This window comes from Oncorhynchus nerka, linkage group LG20 (genome assembly GCF_034236695.1).
Source record: "Oncorhynchus nerka isolate Pitt River linkage group LG20, Oner_Uvic_2.0, whole genome shotgun sequence".
Classification (NCBI taxonomy): Eukaryota; Metazoa; Chordata; class Actinopteri; order Salmoniformes; family Salmonidae; genus Oncorhynchus; species Oncorhynchus nerka.
The window spans coordinates 87,176,313-87,199,729 of record NC_088415.1 but is presented as its reverse complement, the minus strand read 5'-3'; the positions used below and the strand labels follow the sequence as shown (position 1 = coordinate 87,199,729).

Genomic DNA, 23,417 nt, shown 5'->3' with positions numbered 1-23,417 from the left:
GTCATCAAAGCCCAATATACACCACTGCGACCCGTATGCTCTCGTTGGCTGGCCCTCGCTTCATATTCTCACCAAACCCACTGGCTCCAGCTGTCAGAGCAGCTCACAGATCACTGTACCTGTACAAAGCCCATCTGTAAATAACCCATCCAACTACCTCATCCCCATACTGTATTTATTTATTTATCTTGCTCCTTTGCACCCCAGTATCTCTACTTGCACATTCATCTTCTACACATCTATCACTCCAGTGTTTAATTGCTACATTGTAATTACTTCACCACTATGGCCTATTTATTGCCTTACCTCCCTAATTTTACCTCATTTGCACACACTGTATATAGATGTTTCTATTGTGTTATTGACTGTACATTTGTTTATTCCATGTGTAACTCTGTGTTGTTGTTTGTGTCACACTGCTTTGCTTTATCTTGGCCAGGTCGCAGTTGTAAATGAGAACTTGTTCTCAACTGGCCTACCTGGTTAAATAAAAGGTGAAATAAAAAAATACGTAAAACAAAACACACACTAGCAAAACACACACTAGCATAGCTACTTACCTCATCACCTTTAATGCCCGGCAGTGATCTGCCAGTGTCACCCTGAAACACAAACACGTTTGTAAGTGTATGTGTATGTGTATGTGTGTGTGTGTGTGCGCGTGTGTGCCCACTCACTGGTTCTCCTCTAGCCCCGGGTGGACCGTCTGGACCCTAGATGAAAGAGAGAGAAATATCTTAACACGTATACACATACTGTTCACCACTATATAATCTCATTAACTACATACAGTACTGTAAGACGTGCAGGTCACACAAAACAAAATATATACATGTTTCACATCACAGAATCGTCTGTATTCAATAGCAAAGACGATTACAAAAAGCCCCATTGCTCACATCATTTCCATTAGGTCCAGCAGGGCCTGTGTGACCCTTGGGTCCCGCATGGCCAGGTGATCCCTGGAGGAAAAACATGACAGAGCACAGAGGGGGGCACAAAAATGGAAGAAAACCTTCTGAAGGGATGTTAAACAGACAGGTACTATCTGTACTTGTCGTCCAATAAGAAAACACTAATTTTCCTTTAACTAAATATTTTTGCTACGGTGTGCCCTACTGAACATATTACCCAGATCTTGTTGACATACATTTGTTGTTTTTTTACTTCGAATTGATGAGTCAAAAAGGCAATAAATGAGTGTGTTAGAGTTAAATGTTGTGAAACACAACTGCTACTACAGCTTATATCTTTGTTTTACTAAATGTAAATTGACTGAGAACATATTCTCTTTTACAGAAACAACCTGGTGGAAGAGTTACAGTGTGGGAGGAGAAATACTAGTACTATCAAAGTTTTACAGAGTAACTATGTCTGAACATCTACAGTGTGGGAGGAGAAATACTAGTACTATCAAAGTTTTACAGAGTAAATATGTCTGAACATCTACAGTGTGGGAGGAGAAATACTAGTACATGATGACTCCTTGCTGTCCCCAGTCCACCTGGCCATGCTGCTGCTCCAGTTTCAACTTCCACCTGACTGTGCTGCTGCTCCAGTTTCAACTGTTCTGCCTTATTATTATTCGACCATGCTGGTCATTTATGAACATTTGAACATCTTGGCCATGTTCTGTTATAATCTCCACCCGGCACAGCCAGAAGAGGACAGGCCACCACACATAGCCTGGTTCCTCTCTAGGTTTCTTCCTAGGTTTTGGCCTTTCTAGGGAGTTGTTCCTAGCCACCGTGCTTCTACACCTGCATTGCTTGTTGTTTGGGGTTTTAGGCTGGGTTTCTGTACAGCACTTTGAGATATCAGCTGATGTACGAAGGGCTATATAAATAAATTGGATTTGATTTGATTTAGTACTATCAAAGTTTTACAGAGTAAATATGTCTGAACATCTACAGTGTGGGAGGAGAAATACTAGTACTATCAAAGTTTTACAGAGTAAATATGTCTGAACATCTACAGTGTGGGAGGAGAAACACTAGTACTATCAACGTTTTACAGAGTAACTATGTCTGAACATCTACAGTGTGGGAGGAGAAACACTAGTACTATCAAAGTTTTACAGAGTAACTATGTCTGAACATCTACAGTGTGGGAGGAGAAACACTAGTACTATCAACGTTTTACAGAGTAACTATGTCTGAACATCTACAGTGCCTTCAGAATGTATTCACACCCTTTGACTTTTTCCACGTTTAGTTGCGTTACAAAGTGGGATTAAAATTGAATTAATTGTAATTTTTAGTCAACGATCTACACAACATACTCGGTAATGTCAAATTTGAAGAAAAATGCAATATTTATTTTAATTAATATGAAATAAAACACTAATATATCTTGATTATATAAGTGTTGAACCCCCTGAGTCAATATTTGTTTGAGTCACCTTTGGCAGGGATTACAGCTGTGTCTTTCTGGGAAAATCTCAGAGTTTTCCACACCTGGATGGTACATTATTCCTTTAAGAAATTGTCGAGCTCTGTCAAGTTGGTTGTTGATCATTGCTAGACAGCCATTTTCAAGCCATATATTTTCAAGCCAATTTAAGTCAAAACCGTAACTTTTCCACTCAGGAACATTCAATGTTGTCTAGGTTATCAACTCCACTGTGTACAGTATTTGACCTGTTCTAGGTTATTGTCCTACTGAAAGGTGAATGTCTTATTGCCAACAGGATGCATGTTTTGGAATATTGTTATTCTGTACAGGCTTCCTTCTTTTCACTCTGTCATTTAGGTTGGTATTGTGGAGTAACTACAATGTTGATCCATCCACAGTTCTCCTATCACAGCCATTAAACTATATAACTGTTTTAAAATCACCATTGGTGTCATGGTGAAATCCCTGAGTGATTTCCTTCCTCTCCGGCAAAGGATTCTGAAAGGGTGTGTGTATCTTTGTAATGACTGGGTGTATTGATACACCATCCAAAGTGTAAAAAGAATAACTTCACCATGCTCAAAGGGACCCATCTACCAATAGGTGCATTCTTTGCGACCCATAGGAAAACCTCTTTGTGCTTGAATCTGTGCTTGAAATTCACTACTCAATTTAGGGACCTTAATTGTATGTGTAGGGTACAGAGATGGGGTATTCACTTAAAAATCACGTTAAACACCATTATTGCACACAAGTTGAGTCCATGCAACTTATTATGTGACTTGTTAAGCACCTTTTCACTCCTGAACTTATTTAGGTCATAACAGAAGGGTTGAATGCTTACTGACTCAAGACATTTCAGCTTTACATTTTTTATTAATTTGCAAACATTTCTAAAAACATAATTCCACTTTGCCATTATGGGGTATTTTGTAGATCAGTGACATAAAAACCTCAATTTAATACAATTTTAAATTCAGGCTGCAACACAAGAAAATGTGGAAAAAGTCAAGGGGTGTGAATACATTGAAGACACTGTACCTGTCACCTCCTCCCATCTCTGGGTCCTGGAGTTCAAAGCTGCCGTAGCTGTAGAGCCCCGTCACCATGGTAACGGGTTTACCTGTGGTGTTCTAAGAATGCGGAGTGATAGTGAAAACGATGAAACACTTACAGATCTTCCAGGAGGCCCAGGGTCGCCCTGTCAAATATCAACAAGTCAAAGTTGGTGTAATATAACGCACATGTACACAGACACACACACACACAAAATATTACTCACAGGAAGGCCAGGTCCAGATACATCGTAGACAGGCTCCCCTTTTGTTCCTTTGGGACCGAGATATCCCTGAAGGAAAGTCAAAACGATAGGTTAGGAGATATCCCTGAAGGAAAGTCTAAACGATAGGTCTGGAGATATCCCCGAAGGAAAGCCTAAACGATAGGTCAGGAGATATCCCCGAAGGAAAGTCTAAACGATAGGTTTGGAGATATCCCTGAAGGAAAGCCTAAACGATAGGTCAGGAGATATCCCCGAAGGAAAGTCAAAACGATAGGTTTGGAGATATCCCTGAAGGAAAGTCTAAACGATAGGGTTGGAGATATCCCCGAAGGAAAGTCAAAACGATAGGTTTGGAGATATCCCTGAAGGAAAGTCAAAACAATTTTGCTGATAAAGCATTCTGCTTGTGCGACTCCATCCCCTGACACACAAGATGTGTAAATGAAACCTGTCAATGTCTTCCACAGTGTATGAGACTCCTGTCAGAATGCTAGCTAGCTGCATGAAGGAAACACGAAATTCACATGCTGCACATACAGTGCCTTGCGAAAGTATTTGGCCCCCTTGAACTTTGCGACCTTTTGCCACATTTCAGGCTTCAAACATAAAGATAGAAAACTATTTTTTTTGTGAAGAATCAACAACAAGTGGGACACAATCATGAAGTGAAACGACATTTATTGGATATTTCAAACTTTTTTAACAAATCAAAAACTGAAAAATTGGGCGTGCAAAATTATTCAGCCCCCTAAGTTAATACTTTGTAGCGCCACCTTTTGCTGCGATTACAGCTGTAAGTCGATTGGGGTATGTCTCTATCAGTTTTGCACATAGAGAGACTGACATTTTTTCCCATTCCTCCTTGCAAAACAGCTCGAGCTCAGTGAGGTTGGATGGAGAGCATTTGTGAACAGCAGTTTTCAGTTCTTTCCACAGATTCTCGATTGGATTCAGGTCTGGACTTTGACTTGGCCATTCTAACACCTGGATATGTTTATTTTTGAACCATTCCATTGTAGATTTTGCTTTATGTTTTCGATCATTGTCTTTTTGGAAGACAAATCTCCGTCCCAGTCTCAGGTCTTTTGCAGACTCCATCAGGTTTTCTTCCAGAATGGTCCTAGCTAGCTACACAGCCGTCTTTGTATCAAAGATAATTGTGTAGCCTAGAGCGATTTCCTAGGTTAGTTAGCCAGCTATTGTCGTTCTTTTAGCAACATCAACGTAATCAACACTGCTAAGCCAGCTCGAATAGCAGCACAGTAGAAACTATTACACTCAACGGAACGACTTGATTAGTGTAGTGTCAACAACGCAGCCAATGCCTACTTAGTCAACAACGCAGCCTCTGCCAGCTAGCCTACTTCAGCAGTACTGTACCATTTTTAATCATTTTAGTCAATAAGATTCTTGCTACGTAAGCTTAACTCTCTGAACACTCGTGACGTGTAGTCCACTTGTCATTCCAATCTCCTTTGCATTAGCGTAGCCTCTTGTGTAGCCTGTCAACTATGTGTCTGTCTATCCCTGTTCTCTCCTCTCTGCACAGACCATACAAACGCTCACACCGCGTGGCCGCGGCCACCCTAATCTGGTGGTCCCAGCGCGCACGACCCACGTGGAGTTCCAGGTCTCCGGTAGCCTCTGGAACTGCCGATCTGCGGCCAACAAGGCAGAGTTCATCTCCGCCTATGTCTCCCTCCAGTCCCTCGACTTCTTGGCACTGACGGAAACATGGATCACCACAGACAACACTGCACTCTTCTTCGTCTGCCCACGTGTTCTCGCACACCCCGAGAGCTTCTGGTCAGCGGGGTGGTGGCACCGGGATCCTCATCTCTCCCAAGTGGTCATTCTCTCTTTCTCCCCTTACCCATCTGTCTATCGCCTCCTTTGAATTCCATGCTGTCACAGTTACCAGCCCTTTCAAGCTTAACATCCTTATCATTTATCGCCCTCCAGGTTCCTCGGAGAGTTCATCAATGAGCTTGATGCCTTGATAAGCTCCTTTCCTGAGGACGGCTCACCTCTCACAGTTCTGGGCGACTTTAACCTCCCCACGCCTACCTTTGACTCATTCCTCTCTGCCTCCTTCTTTCCACTCCTCTCCTCTTTTGACCTCACCCTCTCACCTTCCCCCTACTCACAAGGCAGGAAATACGCTCGACCTCATCTTTACTAGATGCTGTTCTTCCACTAACCTCGTTGCAACTCCCCTCCAAGTCTCCGACCACTACCTTGTATCCTTTTCCCTCTCGCTCTCATCCAACACTTCCCACACTGCCCCTACTCGGATGGTATCGCGCCGTCCCAACCTTCGCTCTCTCTCCCCCGCTACTCTCTCCTCTTCCATCCTATCATCTCTTCCCTCTGCTCAAACCTTCTCCAACCTATCTCCTGATTCTGCCTCCTCAACCCTCCTCTCCTCCCTTTCTGCATCCTTTGACTCTCTATGTCCCCTATCCTCCAGGCCGGCTCGGTCCTCCCCTCCCGCTCCGTGGCTCGACGACTCATTGCGAGCTCACAGAACAGGGCTCCGGGCAGCCGAGCGGAAATGGAGGAAAACTCGCCTCCCTGCGGACCTGACATCCTTTCACTCCCTCCTCTCTACATTTTCCTCTTTCTCTCTGCTGCTAAAGCCACTTTCTACCACTCTAAATTCCAAGCATCTGCCTCTAACCCTAGGAAGCTCTTTGCAACCTTCTCCTCCCTCCTGAATCCTCCTCCCCTCCCCCTCCTCCCTCTCTGCAGATGACTTTCAACCATTTTGAAAAGAAGGTCGACGACATCCGATCCTCGTTTGCTAAGTCAAACGACACCGCTGGTTCTGCTCACACTGCCCTACCCTGTGCTCTGACCTCTTTCTCCCCTCTCTCTCCAGATGAAATCTCGCGTCTTGTGACGGCCGGCCGCCCTACAACCTGCCCGCTTGACCCTATCCCCTCCTCTCTTCTCCAGACCATTTCCGGAGACCTCCTCCCTTACCTCACCTCGCTCATCAACTCATCCCTGACCGCTGGCTACGTCCCTTCCGTCTTCAAGAGAGCGAGAGTTGCACCCCTTCTGAAAAAACCTACACTCGATCCCTCCGATGTCAACAACTACAGACCAGTATCCCTTCTTTCTTTTCTCTCCAAAACTCTTGAACGTGCCGTCCTTGGCCAGCTCTCCCGCTATCTCTCTCAGAATGACCTTCTTGATCCAAATCAGTCAGGTTTCAAGACTAGTCATTCAACTGAGACTGCTCTTCTCTGTATCACGGAGGCGCTCCGCACTGCTAAAGCTAACTCTCTCTCCTCTGCTCTCATCCTTCTAGACCTATCGGCTGCCTTCGATACTGTGAACCATCAGATCCTCCTCTCCACCCTCTCCGAGTTGGGCATCTCCGGCGCGGCCCACGCTTGGATTGCGTCCTACCTGACAGGTCGCTCCTACCAGGTGGCGTGGCGAGAATCCGTCTCCACACCACGTGCTCTCACCACTGGTGTCCCCCAGGGCTCTGTTCTAGGCCCTCTCCTATTCTCGCTATACACCAAGTCACTTGGCTCTGTCATAACCTCACATGGTCTCTCCTATCATTGCTATGCAGACGACACACAATTAATCTTCTCCTTTCCCCTTCTGATGACCAGGTGGCGAATCGCATCTCTGCATGTCTGGCAGACATATCCGTGTGGATGACGGATCACCACCTCAAGCTGAACCTCGGCAAGACGGAGCTGCTCTTCCTCCCGGGGAAGGACTGCCCGTTCCATGATCTCGCCATCACGGTTGACAACTCCATTGTGTCCTCCTCCCAGAGCGCTAAGAACCTTGGCGTGATCCTGGACAACACCCTGTCGTTCTCAACTAACATCAAGGCGGTGGCCCGTTCCTGTAGGTTCATGCTCTACAACATCCGCAGAGTACGACCCTGCCTCACACAGGAAGCGGCGCAGGTCCTAATCCAGGCACTTGTCATCTCCCGTCTGGATTACTGCAACTCGCTGTTGGCTGGGCTCCCTGCCTGTGCCATTAAACCCCTACAACTCATCCAGAACGCCGCAGCCCGTCTGGTGTTCAACCTTCCCAAGTTCTCTCACGTCACCCCGCTCCTCCGCTCCCTCCACTGGCTTCCAGTTGAAGCCGCATCCGCTACAAGACCATGGTGCTTGCCTACGGAGCTGTGAGGGGAACGGCACCTCAGTACCTCCAGGCTCTGATCAGGCCCTACACCCAAACAAGGGCACTGCGTTCATCCACCTCTGGCCTGCTCGCCTCCCTACCACTGAGGAAGTACAGTTCCCGCTCAGCCCAGTCAAAACTGTTCGCTGCTCTGGCCCCCAATGGTGGAACAAACTCCCTCACGACGCCAGGACAGCGGAGTCAATCACCACCTTCCGGAGACACCTGAAACCCCACCTCTTTAAGGAATACCTAGGATAGGATAAAGTAATCCCTCTCACCCCCTCCCCTGAAAAGATTTAGATGCACTACTGTTCCACTGGAGGTCATAAGGTGAATGCACCAATTTGTAAGTCGCTCTGGATAAGAGCGTCTGCTAAATGACTTAAATGTAAATGTAAATGTCCTGTATTTGGCTCCATCCATCTTCCCATCAATTTGAACCATCTTCCCTCTCCCTGTTGAAGAAAAGCAGGCCCAAACCATGATGCTGCCACCACCATGTTTGACAGTGGGGATGGTGTGTTCAGAGTGATGAGCTGTGTTGCTTTTACGCCAAACATAACGTTTTGCATTGTTGCCAAAAAGTTCAATTTTGGTTTCATCTGACCAGAGCACCTTCTTCCACATGTTTGGTGTGTCTCCCAGGTGGCTTGTGGCAAACTTTAAACAACACTTTTTATGGATATCTTTAAGAAATGGCTTTCTTCTTGCCACTCTTTCATAAAGGCCAGATTTGTGCAATATACGACTGATTGTTGTCCTATGGACAGAGTCTCCCACCTCAGCTGTAGATCTCTGCAGTTCATCCAGAGTGATCATGGGCCTCATGGCTGCATCTCTGATCAGTCTTCTCCTTGTATGAGCTGAAAGTTTAGAAGGACGGCCAGTTCTTGGTAGATTTGCAGTGGTCTGATACTCCTTCCATTTCAATATTATCGCTTGCACAGTGCTCCTTGGGATGTTTAAAGCTTGGGAAATCTTTTTGTATCCAAATCCGGCTTTAAACTTCTTCACAACAGTATCTCGGACCTGCCTGGTGTGTTCCTTGTTCTTCATGATGCTCTCTGCGCTTTTAACCGACCTCTGAGACTATCACAGTGCAGGTGCATTTATACGGAGACTTGATGGATGGATTGTATTTATCATCATTAGTCATTTAGGTCAACATTGGATCATTCAGAGATCCTACCTGAACTTCTGGAGAGAGTTTGCTGCACTGAAAGTAAGGGGGCTGAATAATTTTGCACGCCCAATTTTTCAGTTTTTGATTTGTTAAAAAAGTTTGAAATATCCAATAAATGTCGTTCCACTTCATGATTGTGTCCCACTTGTTGTTGATTCTTCACAAAAATATACAGTTTTATATCTTTATGTTTGAAGCCTGAAATGTGGCAAAAGGTCGCAAAGTTCAAGGGGGCCGAATACTTTCGCAAGGCACTGTACATCATGAAGTTATATTCTATTCTATGGTATTTCTCTTGTTCAGAACCATTGGGGTGAAGGGCTTCAAAGGGAGTTGGGTGAAGGTGAAGACCATATGATGTCTACCCTATCTCCAGACTGGAGGTGGGTGAAGGTAAAGACCATATGATGTCTACCCTATCTCCAGACTGGAGGTGGGTGAAGGTAAAGACCATATGATGTCTACCCTATCTCTAGACTGGAGGTGTGAAGGTAAAGACCATATGATGTCTACCCTATCTCCAGACCGGAGATGTGTGAAGGTAAAGACCATATGATGTCTGCCCTATCTCTAGACTGGAGGTGTGTGAAGGTAAAGACCATATGATGTCTACCCTATCTCCAGACTGGAGGTGTGTGAAGGTAAAGACCATATGATGTCTACCCTGGAGGTGGGTGAAGGTAAAGACCACATGATGTCTACCCTATCTCCAGACCAGAGGTGGGTGAAAGTAAAGACCACATGATGTCTACCCTGGAGGTGTGTGAAGGTAAAGACCATATGATGTCTACCCTGGAGGTGTGTGAAGGTAAAGACCATATGATGTCTACCTTATCTCCAGACTGGAGGTGGGTGAAGGTAAAGACCATATGATGTCTACCCTGGAGGTGTGTGAAGGTAAAGACCATATGATGTCTGCCCTATCTCCAGACCGGAGGTGTGTGAAGGTAAAGACCATATGATGTCTACCCTGGAGGTGTGTGAAGGTAAAGACCATATGATGTCTACCTTATCTCCAGACTGGAGGTGGGTGAAGGTAAAGACCATATGATGTCTACCCTGGAGGTGTGTGAAGGTAAAGACCATATGATGTCTGCCCTATCTCCAGACCGGAGGTGTGTGAAGGTAAAGACCATATGATGTCTACCCTGGAGGTGGGTGAAGGTAAAGACCATATGATGTCTGCCCTATCTCCAGACTGGAGGTGTGTGAAGGTAAAGACCATATGATGTCTACCCTGGAGGTGGGTGAAGGTAAAGACCATATGATGTCTACCCTATCTCCAGACCGGAGGTGGGTGAAGGTAGAGACCATATGATGTCTACCCTATCTCCAGACTGGAGGTGTGTGAAGGTAAAGACCATATGATGTCTGCCCTATCTCCAGACTGGAGGTGTGTGAAGGTAAAGACCATATGATGTCTACCCTATCTCCAGACCGGAGGTGGGTGAAGGTAGAGACCATAGGGTAGACATCATATCTCCAGACTGGAGGTGTGTGAAGGTAAAGACCATATGATGTCTGCCCTATCTCCAGACTGGAGGTGTGTGAAGGTAAAGACCATATGATGTCTACCCTATCTCCAGACTGGAGGTGTGTGAAGGTAAAGACCATATGATGTCTACCCTGGAGGTGGGTGAAGGTAAAGACCATATGATGTCTGCCCTATCTCCAGACCGGAGGTGTGTGAAGGTAAAGACCATATGATGTCTACCCTATCTCTAGACTGGAGGTGTGAAGGTAAAGACCATATGATGTCTACCCTATCTCCAGACCGGAGGTGTGTGAAGGTAAAGACCATATGATGTCTGCCCTATCTCCAGACCGGAGGTGTGTGAAGGTAAAGACCATATGATGTCTACCCTATCTCTAGACTGGAGGTGTGAAGGTAAAGACCATATGATGTCTACCCTATCTCCAGACCGGAGGTGTGTGAAGGTAAAGACCATATGATGTCTACCCTATCTCCAGACTGGAGGTGTGTGAAGGTAAAGACCATATGATGTCTGCCCTATCTCTAGACTGGAGGTGTGTGAAGGTAAAGACCATATGATGTCTACCCTATCTCCAGACTGGAGGTGTGTGAAGGTAAAGACCATATGATGTCCACCCTGGAGGTGGGTGAAGGTAAAGACCACATGATGTCTACCCTATCTCCAGACCAGAGGTGGGTGAAGGTAAAGACCACATGATGTCTACCCTATCTCCAGACCAGAGGTGGGTGAAGGTAAAAACCACATGATGTCTACCCTGGAGGTGTGTGAAGGTAAAGACCATATGATGTCTGCCCTATCTCCAGACCGGAGGTGTGTGAAGGTAAAGACCATATGATGTCTACCCTGGAGGTGTGTGAAGGTAAAGACCATATGATGTCTGCCCTATCTCCAGACCGGAGGTGTGTGAAGGTAAAGACCATATGATGTCTACCCTGGAGGTGGGTGAAGGTAAAGACCATATGATGTCTGCCCTATCTCCAGACTGGAGGTGTGTGAAGGTAAAGACCATATGATGTCTGCCCTATCTCCAGACCGGAGGTGTGTGAAGGTAAAGACCATATGATGTCTACCCTATCTCCAGACTGGAGGTGTGTGAAGGTAAAGACCATATGATGTCTGCCCTATCTCCAGACCGGAGGTGTGTGAAGGTAAAGACCATATGATGTCTACCCTGGAGGTGGGTGAAGGTAAAGACCATATGATGTCTGCCCTATCTCCAGACTGGAGGTGTGTGAAGGTAAAGACCATATGATGTCTGCCCTATCTCCAGACCGGAGGTGTGTGAAGGTAAAGACCATATGATGTCTACCCTATCTCCAGACCGGAGGTGGGTGAAGGTAAAGACCATATGATGTCTACCCTATCTCCAGACCGGAGGTGGGTGAAGGTAAAGACCATATGATGTCTACCCTATCTCCAGACCGGAGGTGGGTGAAGGTAGAGACCATATGATGTCTACCCTATCTCCAGACTGGAGGTGTGTGAAGGTAAAGACCATATGATGTCTGCCCTATCTCCAGACCGGAGGTGGGTGAAGGTAAAGACCATATGATGTCTACCCTATCTCCAGACCGTAGGTGTGGTTGCTAATAGGAGGCCCTCACCCTGGGTCCAGGGAATCCGTTCGTGCCATGAACACCGGGTATCCCCGTCTGTCCCCTGGTCCCGTTACAGCCGTCTAGCCCCGGCAGGCCAGGATTCCCCCCAGCACCAACGTGACCCTGAAACCACACAGTTATGGAAAGATACTCAGAGTACACCCTGTAAACACCCTGAACACCCTGTAAACACCCTGTAAACACCCTGTAAACACCATGAACACCCACCCCACCATGTGGTGTATAACAGTATGCACTAGAAATGATTATTTGTAACTTCATTACATGAAGTATGTTTCATTTTCTCTTTATAAATAAGAACATGTGTTTTTTTATGTTCTTTACTAGGGTTAGCTGGCCTTTTGGTTGTAATATATTTCATAAATATGTAACCACTAAAAGGCCATAAGAGTTCAGTAAACTCTAATATCAATCACAGCCTTTCTGGACAATGTAAAGTAACTTTCTAGTGTTTACAGCTATAACAAACCTATAATACAATATGAGTGAAATACCTTTCCGTTTAAATTAAGTATGTTAAAAAAACAGATTTTCTGTGTTGGAATGGTGTGGGCGTACCCCAACAACAGAATGTTGTGGGCGTATACCGGTCATTTTTAAAAAATCATGAGAGTAGACCACTGATTGGCCAGCATGTTCTATGAGGAAATAGCAAGTCTGTTTGAGATACAAGTTTGATTTTTTTTTTTTTAAGTGTTTTATGATTTTACGATATTATTCTCTCTACTATTATTCTGACATTTCACCTTCTTCAAATAAAGTGGTGATCCTTCCTGACCTGAGCCAGGGAGGCTCATTTACTAGGATTAAATGTCAGGAATTGTGAAAAACTGAGTTTAAATGTATTTGTCTAAAGTGTATGTAAACTTCCGACTTCAACTGTATGTGTTATTTTATAGTTTTGATGCTTTCACTATTATTCTACAACGTAGAACATAGTACAAATAAAGAAACCCTGGAATGAGTCGGTGTCCAAACCTTTGACTGGTACTATATATAATTATTATTAATATTATTGGACATAAAAGACCAGCAAATCAGCTCCAAGTGATTTTAATTTTGTAAATCTGTTCCAAAGTATTCCCATTAAGAAATGTGACAAATTTAAGTTTGAAATGACTATGTTTTAAATCAAATATTATATCTGTTTTGGGCTTCTTGTGGTCAGTTTGCAGTCTACAAATTATTTGTAATTATGTTCCAGAGGAGGTGCACCGCTCCAGTACACAAAAAAGAGATCTAATATAAATCATGTGACCTATAGCGTACGGTAGAAACAGTATGTGGAGCTTTCTGTAGCCTAGAGGCTGGAGATCAAATGTATGACAATATCATGAGACAAAGCACTTTTTACACCATGCACGTTTCTTCGGTCAAATTGGCGAACCTGGCACCCAATCAATAAATAACATCTGCTTCTATGTGAATATGACATATTATCAAACAATATATCCTAAAAACAGGACAGGTCCAAGTAAAATGGACAATATGGAATGGACAATCAGGCTACTCAACTGTTGTACGGGAGTTTCACCCCGTGGGTCAAAGTGTGATCAGTGGTTTCAAGATTGTATTCGTACATTTTTTACGAGCAGCAAAACAGCAAAAAACAAAATAGTTCTGCATTTCCCACTGTGTAAAAAAACAGATTCTCATTGCAAATAGGCTCAGGATAACTTCTGATAAAGTTGGGTAGCTGATATTCAGAGCTTAAATAGCCCAAATGATTAGTCACAGGAATCAGGACTAATAAAGCAAATACAAACAGTAGGCCTTCCACATGGATGGGCATTGATTCAATTCAATTTCAGACCGGCACTGCAGGCTACACTTTTGTAGTTTTGGGTGGGGAGGACAGCCTTTGTTTCTGTCTCATTAGGCCAACAGATCGGTGTGTGTGTGTGCGTGTGTGTTGCCTGAACTGTACAAATATCCACTGTGTGTATCTATGTTGTTGTAGCAAACCTTTGAGGCATGCTCTCTTCAGGGTTGAATCTTGATTTGAGATCCCAGGTCCATAATCTGATCTTTCTTTTCTCTAATCTCCCATATTTATGTGATAATATTTACATTCTCAGATGACAAATGATGATGATGATGCCGCTGATGATTTACTTACGTTGACACCATCGATACCAGGAAATCCTGGGTGACCAGTCGGACCCTGCAATACAAAACAAGGTGGCATCAGACTGTCCACTCTCAATGACAGGTATAGAACACAGACTCTCACTCTGCATATCTGTCTCTCATACACTCATGTCAACCCAAGGTAAGACAGGCAGAGACAACATAGAAAGACAACTACACAAACATGGAGAAAGACAGACCAACACCCACAAAGTCAAACCCACAATGTCACACCCACAAAGTCACACCCACAAAGTCAAACCCACAAAGTCACACCCAGACACTCACCCTTTCCCCATTTTTCCCATCCAGCCCAGGTGGTCCCTCAACACCCCTCTTTCCCTTTTCTCCGTGAGGCCCTGCGGAGCCCCTGATGCCATCTGGGCCCTGTGGCCCCTGCTTCCCCAGCTTCCCTGGGCCCCCCTGGAGAGGAAAAAGAGAGCTCAAGTAGTAACGATACGATTTACACAGCACACACTTCTGATCTGGGTGTATGTAGTCCTCAATATCACATTAGCGCATTGAGCTGAAGCCTAGGCCTTAGCTATGACAACTAATACAAGTATTCAGGTCTGGAAAACAAGGATATGTATGAGCTGAAAACATGTGTTGAATCCCTGCTACTGCACTGAGCACAATATTACCCTTTTCTCTTTCCACCAGGAAAATCTATTCATTCATCCGCAGCTTCTATTCATTCCTTTTACATGTCTTTTATTTACTAAGTGTGCAGACATCACTTTCTTATCAAGTTTCTCAGAAAACCTATACATTCATTTGTACCATACATAATAGTCTACTGTACATGTCTGAGCACTAGCTCAGTCTCTGTATAAAACACTAAAATTTCAGACTCAGGTCTGTCTGTGAGGTTCCTTGGGATCATGGTTGCACAGTGGTGGACTGTGGGGGTCCAGTGGAGCGAGGTGAGAATTGAAAAGTCGTACCCGGGCTCCCTTGGCGGGGAGACAGCTGCACACTGAGCAGTCTCTGCCATCACACGAGCCCAGCGTCTCTCCCTGAAACACACACACACACCAATGAGACGCTGCCACACTGTGACAGCCATGAAGTATGATCAATGAGGTGCTGCCACACTATGACAGCCATGAAGATTAACCAATGAGGTGCTGCCACACTATGACAGCCATGAAGATTAACCAATGAGGCATTGAAGAGATCAGTTAGAGGGACAGACTAGTGATGGGCACCAACATGGATAATTCAATATGATATTGATATGAGCATAATACGGTTTCACCTTCCTTTCAACCTACACTATTATGTAAAAAGCATGCATGACTGTTCCTGCATGCACAAAACCCTCACACAGACCTTCTCAATAGACTCTCAACTCAGCATACTTCGTTGCCTGCTGATGGGGCATCAACGGTAGATGGGCTTCCCATTGTATTCAAACTTGTTGGGTAGGTTTTAGAGTCCAAGAACATTCACAACCTGGCCTAATGTGCAACCAGTTGTCTGGACTTCACAGAGACATGGAAGCTAGCAAAAAGTGAACATTTACACAATTGCAATGTTGTTGTTTTCAAACATTGCAAGTGGGGTAATCTGAGGTTAAAAAAAAAAAGTGTTTCCGATATATATTTCGATATGATTTTGATATCAAATGGAAAAATGCTACAGATATCGATAATGAACTTTCCATAAATTGGTGCCCAATCCCTAGAGTGAACTGTGAAACTTTTCATGTTTTATGACAGAAGACCCTAAAGATGCAATTGAATTTCATCGATTTGCTTTGACTACTTTCAACCATAGTGTAACACATAAGTTGTGTGGGCTACACACGGTCGTATTCATCAAACTAGGCCATCCTCCTTATTTCACAGCCTGTGTGGGGTTTTTTATCAACTAAACGCTTTCTGTCTCCTCTACATAGCTTGTGTTGAAAGTCAGTTGCACAATCACCGAGCAATGTTAGTTTAGGGTTCCTAAATATTTGGATATTTATGTTATTAGGCAGGAAGGGCTCCCACTACACATTTGGCAATAAAACAGAGCTTCAATCCCTGTGTGAACTCTTAAACCAGACTCACATTTAACAGTTGAATTCATTAATGATTTTAATACCGTGGATGTGGACCAAGTCTATAGAGGAGGATGATTTGGGTTTTGTTTACATGGAGTGCAACCATACAAATGTTGAGGGTGTAGGGGAATTCCATTCAGATCCTAGATCAATATTCCCCAAAACTGTCAGTACCAGGATGTTAGCTAGGGGTACAAAAATAGGTTGGATTGCCAGTGAAGATCATGAGCAGCAGCCCACTGGGAACACACTGGTTGAACCAACATGGAATACATGTTGCATTGACATCTGTGTCCAGTGGGCGGTGGCATAAACGCTAATGAAAACAACGCTAATGCAAACAACACTAATGCAAACAACACTAATGCAAACAACACTAATGCAAACAACACTAGTGCAAACAACACTAATGCACACAACACTAATGCACACAACACTAATGCAAACAACACTAATGCACACAACACTAATGCAAACAACACTAATGCAAACAACACTAATGCAAACAACATAAATGCAAACAACGCTAATGCAAACAACACTAATGCAAACAACACTAATGCAAACAACACTAATGCAAACAACATAAATGCAAACAACACTAGTGCAAACATCACTAATGCAAACAACACTGGTGCAAACAACACTAATGCACACAACACTAATGCAAACAACACTAATGCAAACAACACTAATGCAAACATCACTAATGCAAACAACACTAATGCAAACAACACTAATGCAAACATCACTAATGCAAACAACACTAGTGCAAACAACACTAGTGCAAACACTAGTGCAAACACTAATGCAAACAACACTAATGCAAACAACACTAATGCAAACAACATAAATGCAAACAACACTAATGCACACAACACTAATGCACACAACACTAATGCAAACAACACTAATGCAAACAACACTAATGCACACAACACTAATGCACACAACACTAATGCAAACAACACTAATGCAAACAACATAAATGCAAACAACACTAATGCAAACAACACTAATGCAAACAACACTAATGCAAACAACACTAATGCACACAACACTAATGCAAACAACACTAATGCAAACAACACTAATGCACACAACACTAATGCACACAACACTAATGCAAACAACACTAATGCACACAACACTAATGCAAACAACACTAATGCAAACAACACTAACTTATCTTAAGTACAGTAGGGGCAATATTTTCCTGTTGCAAAAAAACAGCTGAGCTGTGAACTAACGTACTGCAGCGTTCTAAACAACGGGAGTTTCCATATTCTACCTCACGGTTGCATTGCGTGTGGCGTGTGTATCATGTGACGTGTGTATCATGTGGCGTGTGTATCATGTGGCGTGTGTATCATGCTGTGACTAAATCAAGTCCCAATGCAGACAAAAAATATATATATTTTTTTATATTTCCACACTATAAGGTTATACTGTACAATTGTGAAAATTATGATAATGCCCTTTTCGTGTAAGAGCCGTTTGATAAGACTGCCTGAAATCTCTGCCTGTTTTGGTGGAATAGTTTTGGCCTGCCTGGTGACCAGGCAGTAAATTAGTTAATTAACCAATGAGAAAGTGAGTTCTAAACCTCTCTGCAAATAGAAGCTAGTTTTCCGTTTTCCCCTCCCCACTCAGAACACTCCCAGACAGTCCTAGCCAAATTAACATAGTTTACCCTCCACTACAACCCTTGTACGGCACCATGTGTGTGTGTGGGGGGGGTTCACAGTGTGCAATACTGAACACGGACGAAGACAGACCAACCTACTGAAACACCGCATAATCACTCTGACTGAAACAGGTGGACTTGAGGTCAAGGCAGAAATTCCACAGTTGATGGATTTAAGTTTATCTTAGTTCTAAACAACTACATTCCAACAGTGAAGCCAAAACAAACCCTTGTAAAAAGGTCAGCTTAGTTCAGATAGAGAGAGTAAAGCTGATGCTAGATCTGTTTCTGTGGGAAACTTCTACCATTTGAAACTGCTGTACAGAGGGGATTAAATGTTACTTCTACTTACAGCATTGACCCTCTGTTCAGAGATGTGCAGCAGGACGATCCACCTGTAATTTCACAAAGTGTTACAGTAAACCTCCATTCATCAAAATCACATGGCTGGGAGGCCTCTTAACTCATATGTTTTGGCGTCTCTGCAAGCTGGCATCCCCCCATCCAGGTGACCTGCAGCCTCAGAGAAGTGGACCACTCGGTGTGTGTGTTTAAGTTATTTGTGTGTGTGTGTGTGTACACATGTTGCATGTGCCTCTACACACATTTCTTTTGTGTGGGTTGAGAATCTAAAAGTAAACGTGTACGGCCATTGTTTGTCACAATTTCATGCATTTCGTCAACTTACACTGGTGTGTCTAGTCTAGCCTATAACATGCCCCATAAACTACGTCAGACAGGAACTCTCATCCGTTGCTGTTTGAGGTCTAATGCACAGATATAGGACCTTCATTTAATCACAATGTTGTTGCAGGAAATGCATCAACCCCTACAAAAATCTGCTTTAATTAACATCCTATATCTGTATAGTGTTGTCAAGTGGGAAGGCACTGTCTTGGTCTGGACATGTGGGTCTGGACATGTGGGTCTGGACATGTGTGATATTATACATGTACAGCTCTGTGAAGAAGTATTTGCCCCCTTCCTGATTTCTTATTATTTTTGCACATTTGTCACACTTAAATGTTTCAGATCATTAAAACAAATTTTAATATGACACAAAGATAACCCAAGTAAACACAAAATGCAGTTTAAGTGATGATTTTATTTATTTTGTAAAAAAAAAAAAAAATCTATCCGAACCTTCATGGCCCTATGTGGAAAAAGTAAATGCCCCCTAAACCTAATAACTGTTTGTGCCATCCTCTGCAGCAACAACTGCAATCAAGCGTTTGCGATAACTGGCAATGAGTCTTTCACATCGCTGTGGAGGAATTTTGGATCACTCTTCTTTGCAGAATTGTTTTAATTCAGCCACATTGGAGGGTTGTCGAGCATGAACCACCTTTAAGGTCATGCCACAGCATCTCAATCGGATTCAAGTCCAGACTTTGACTAGGCCAGTCCAAAACCGTCATTTAGTTTTGTTAAGCCATTCAAAGGTGGACTTGCTGGTGTGTTTTGGATCATTGTCCTGCTGCAGAACCCAAGTGCGCTTCAGCTTGAGGTCACAAACTGTTGGCCGGACATTCTCCTTCAGGATGTTTTGGTAGAGAGCAGAATTCACAGTTCCATCAATCACAGCCAGTGGTCCAGGTCCTGAAGCAGCAAAGCAGCCCCAGACCATCACACTACCACCACCATATTTGGCTGTTGGTGTGATGTTCTTTTTCTGAAATGCTGTGTTACTTTAACGCCAGATGTAATGGGACGCACACCTTCCAAAAAGTTCAACTTTTGTCTCGTCAGTCCACAGAATATTTTCCCAAAAGTCTTTGGGCTCATTAAGATGTTGTTTTTTTTTTGTCAAAAGTGAGACGAGCCTTTATGTTCTTTTTGGTCAGCAGTCATTTTCGCCTTGAAACTCTGCCACGGATGCCATGTTTGCCCAGTCTCTTTCTTATGGTTTAGTCATGGACACTGACCTTAACTGAGACAAGTGAGGCCTGCAGTTCTTTAGATGTTGTTGTGGGTTCTTTTGTGACCTCTTGGATGAGTCGTCACTGCGCTCTTGGGGTAATTTGGTAGCCTGGCCACTCCTGGGAAGGTTCACCACTGTTCCAAATGTTCTCCATTTGTGGATAATGGCTCTGACCGTGGTTCACTGGAGTCCCAAAGCTTTAGAAATGGCTTTGTAACCCTTTCCAGATTGATAAATTACTTTGTTTCTCATCTGTTCCTAAATTTCTTTGGATCACGGCATGATGTCTTGCTTTTTGAGATCTTTTGGCCTACTTCACTTTGTCAGACAAGTTCTATTTAAGTGATTTCTTGATTCAACAGGTCTGGCAGTAGTCTGTCCTTGTTTGGCTAGTGAAATTGAACTCAGCTTTCCAAAAAATGTGATTAACCACAGTAAATTCATGATTTAACAAGGGAATTACTCTGTCACATAGGGCCATGAAGGTTCAGATAGCTTGTATCCCTTAATAAATACAATTATCACTTAAAAACTGCATTTTGAGTTTACTTGGGTTATCTTTGTGTCATATTAACATTGTGTTTGATGATCTCAAACATTTAAGTGACAAATGTGCAAAAACAACAAGAAATCAGGAAGGGGGCAAATACTTCTTCACAGCGCTGTGTGTATATGTTCAGTCGTCTATTGTTTTTGTCTATTTATAGCAGAAATAATAGCAAAAAAAATCAATTAACATATATTTAAAAAAAGGGAAGGCACAGTCTATCTTTTGGGTTCAAATCAAATCAAATTGTATTTGTCACATGCGCGAAATACAACCTTAGAGTGAAATGCTTACTTACATGTGAAATGCTTACTCACAATTTTTTATATTTTTATAAACAGATAAAAGTAACAAATAATTAAAGAGCAGCAGTAACATAACAATAGTGAGGCTATATACAGGGAGGCACGAGTACATAGTCAATGTGCAGGAGCACCGGTTAGTCGAGGTCATTGAGGTTCACTGAACGTATGCCTGAATCTGTCAAGGTGTGTGTGTTGAGCATCTTTCCCTGTGCACGTCCCTTCATATTATTGTATCCATAGGTATCAAATCCTTCCCACGTTAAAATTGGCATATGATGTCATACTTTCTAACTATTGCTGTTCCAGAACGTCAATCTAGGCTGCCAGGTCTTCTATTTTAACACGTGGATCCTACTGCTGTCACCAAATGTTAAGATAGAAGACCACATTACTCCCAACTTCTCCACTGCAAAAAAATGCTTTCTGGTAGTAAGTGGATGCTGTGCGTCTGCTGCATGTACAGTACAAACAGTAGCAGGGATGCTTCCATGAGCCCTTAACTATTATGGGTCAGGGACAACAGTTTGTGTCACAGTGCGAGGTTAAACTAGCTACAACTAGCCATCTACCTCTAATAAACATCACCAAGCCAAGCCATTAGCCCTGGGAGCTAAACTATCACGAGTCATCAGGTCTCGCAAAGGCAAGAGTAGTTCACCAAACCACTTCTGGTATGATTCACCCCCTTTGACACCCTTCTCTTCTCTGTAGAAAACCCATCAATTAATATAATATATAAATTATGCGCTGAGGCAGGAAGACTCACCAGATAGGCAGAGAACAGAAGGTCACCCAGCAAGCGAAGGGACTCATTGGTCACTCCTTCAGATGACTCCACCCACTTAAGTGCTGCACCCTGTGATAGGTTAGGGTCACTTCAAACTGCTGAAGGCTACACCTGCCAAGCACATATAACATACCAACTAAACATACATGTAGAGTTCACATATTTAAACGTGCAATAGTAGACCTACAGGTTTGAGCCTGGGTTGTTATAAGATGTGGTAGTGGGTATATTAACTTTATTTTGCTGTGAATCTGCATTGACATAATGATCACAGTCTACAATGTCATTTTGAAGGCAGACTGCATTACATGACTAGAACCAACAAAATGAAAAATAATAGGTAAAGATAAAAGCAAGACTGGAAATAGATTAATTTAGACAATAAACAACACTTGAAAATCTGATTGAAAATCTGACTGCAAACACAGCATGACGCTATCAGTTGCACAATGAAAATGAGTCTTCAGCTATGGAAAGGTCTATAGCCTTGTGTTTACAGGTTGTCAAATGTTAAATTGAAGCTGTCATTACACAACTTCTCAAAATACACTCTTTTCTCATTCTTAAATAGTAACTTTACAGTTCTCATTGGCTTACTGACTTGAAACTTCATGCACACAATCCGTTTTTCATTGAAAGGTCCACACATACACCAATGTTCTTAAAATCTTTTAGTGGGCAATATAACCTAATATTCATAGGCTACATTTCTTAAGATTGATCAAAATGTTACGTTTTTCAGAACCCACCTTATTCGTGTGTTGACTCCGTCCTCAACTCAACGGTTCCTCCGCATCCACAATAGTATATGAGTGAATATTGTAGAACGATATGCCTTGTCTCTCGCGACTCGTTATCATTGTATGATAACACCTGCTGCCGATACAAGCGAGGCAAAGAGAGGTCTTGAAAGATGACTGGCCATCTAGAGGAGAATATCTAGGCTAGACCGCCCCCCACTTCACAACCTGGGCTGTCCAAAAACGAAACCCTGACTTGCTAACTCACTTCACTAACTACAGTGAAGCTTCTACATCTTTTAGCAACCATTTCAAAGTTTTGCTGCAGTTTGAGAGGTTCATTGTCGTTCAATCAGATCAAAGCTGGGCACAAGGGTCGTTTTGCGCCTTTGAAGACGATGACAGATGACGCTAGATGACCGACCGGGTCCTTGTATTTTCCTTCTATTGGGACGTCGTTGGAAAACGGCTCGTTTTTCGTTTCTGAATGTGGAAATCGGAAATCGACTTATTTTCTCATTCATCATCTCACAATTGGGCATGAAATATTGGAAAACAAATAACAACATCTATTACATTTTTCAATTTTCAATTTGCATTTTTCTCTTACCTGGAAATACAGGCCCCCTCATTGAAGATTCACAGGGATTAGGAGATATGTTTAGAGTCTAGGTTGGCAGCACAAATAAAATATTAAACTGTGTGTGTGACAGGAAGATGAAAATACTCATGTTAACTAAGATGCAGAATATATCATGAAGTTAGCATGGCAATAGGACAAACTCAACAACAACTGAACAAAGTTGTCTTGCACTAGCTGGCTAGATAGCACTGGCTGTTTACTGCTGTGTGTGTGTGTGGTCCCAAACTTTTCTTCTACAGTTAAGGTGTTGACTTGACAGGGCTGAATCCGGATTTGAGGCCCGGTCGAGGATACCCCCCGATTTTTGCTACAATATCCTTCCATGGTTGGTTTCATAGAGCCTACCCTTTAATTGCCCTTAATTGACCAATTGTTTTCTACAACTTCTGAGTCCGTTGGAGAGGATCAGCTTGAACAAAGTGAGGTGTATAATCACAGATCTACAAATAGTAATCCCTGCCAA

At 43.2% G+C, this 23,417-nt stretch overlaps 1 pseudogene; it reads right to left on the bottom strand.

The window, feature by feature from the left end:
- The window catches only part of LOC115103352 (collagen alpha-4(IV) chain-like), an 82,943-nt pseudogene extending 60,268 nt beyond the window's left edge, over window positions 1–22,675 (bottom strand).
- Window positions 22,676–23,417: the final 742 nt, after the last annotated feature.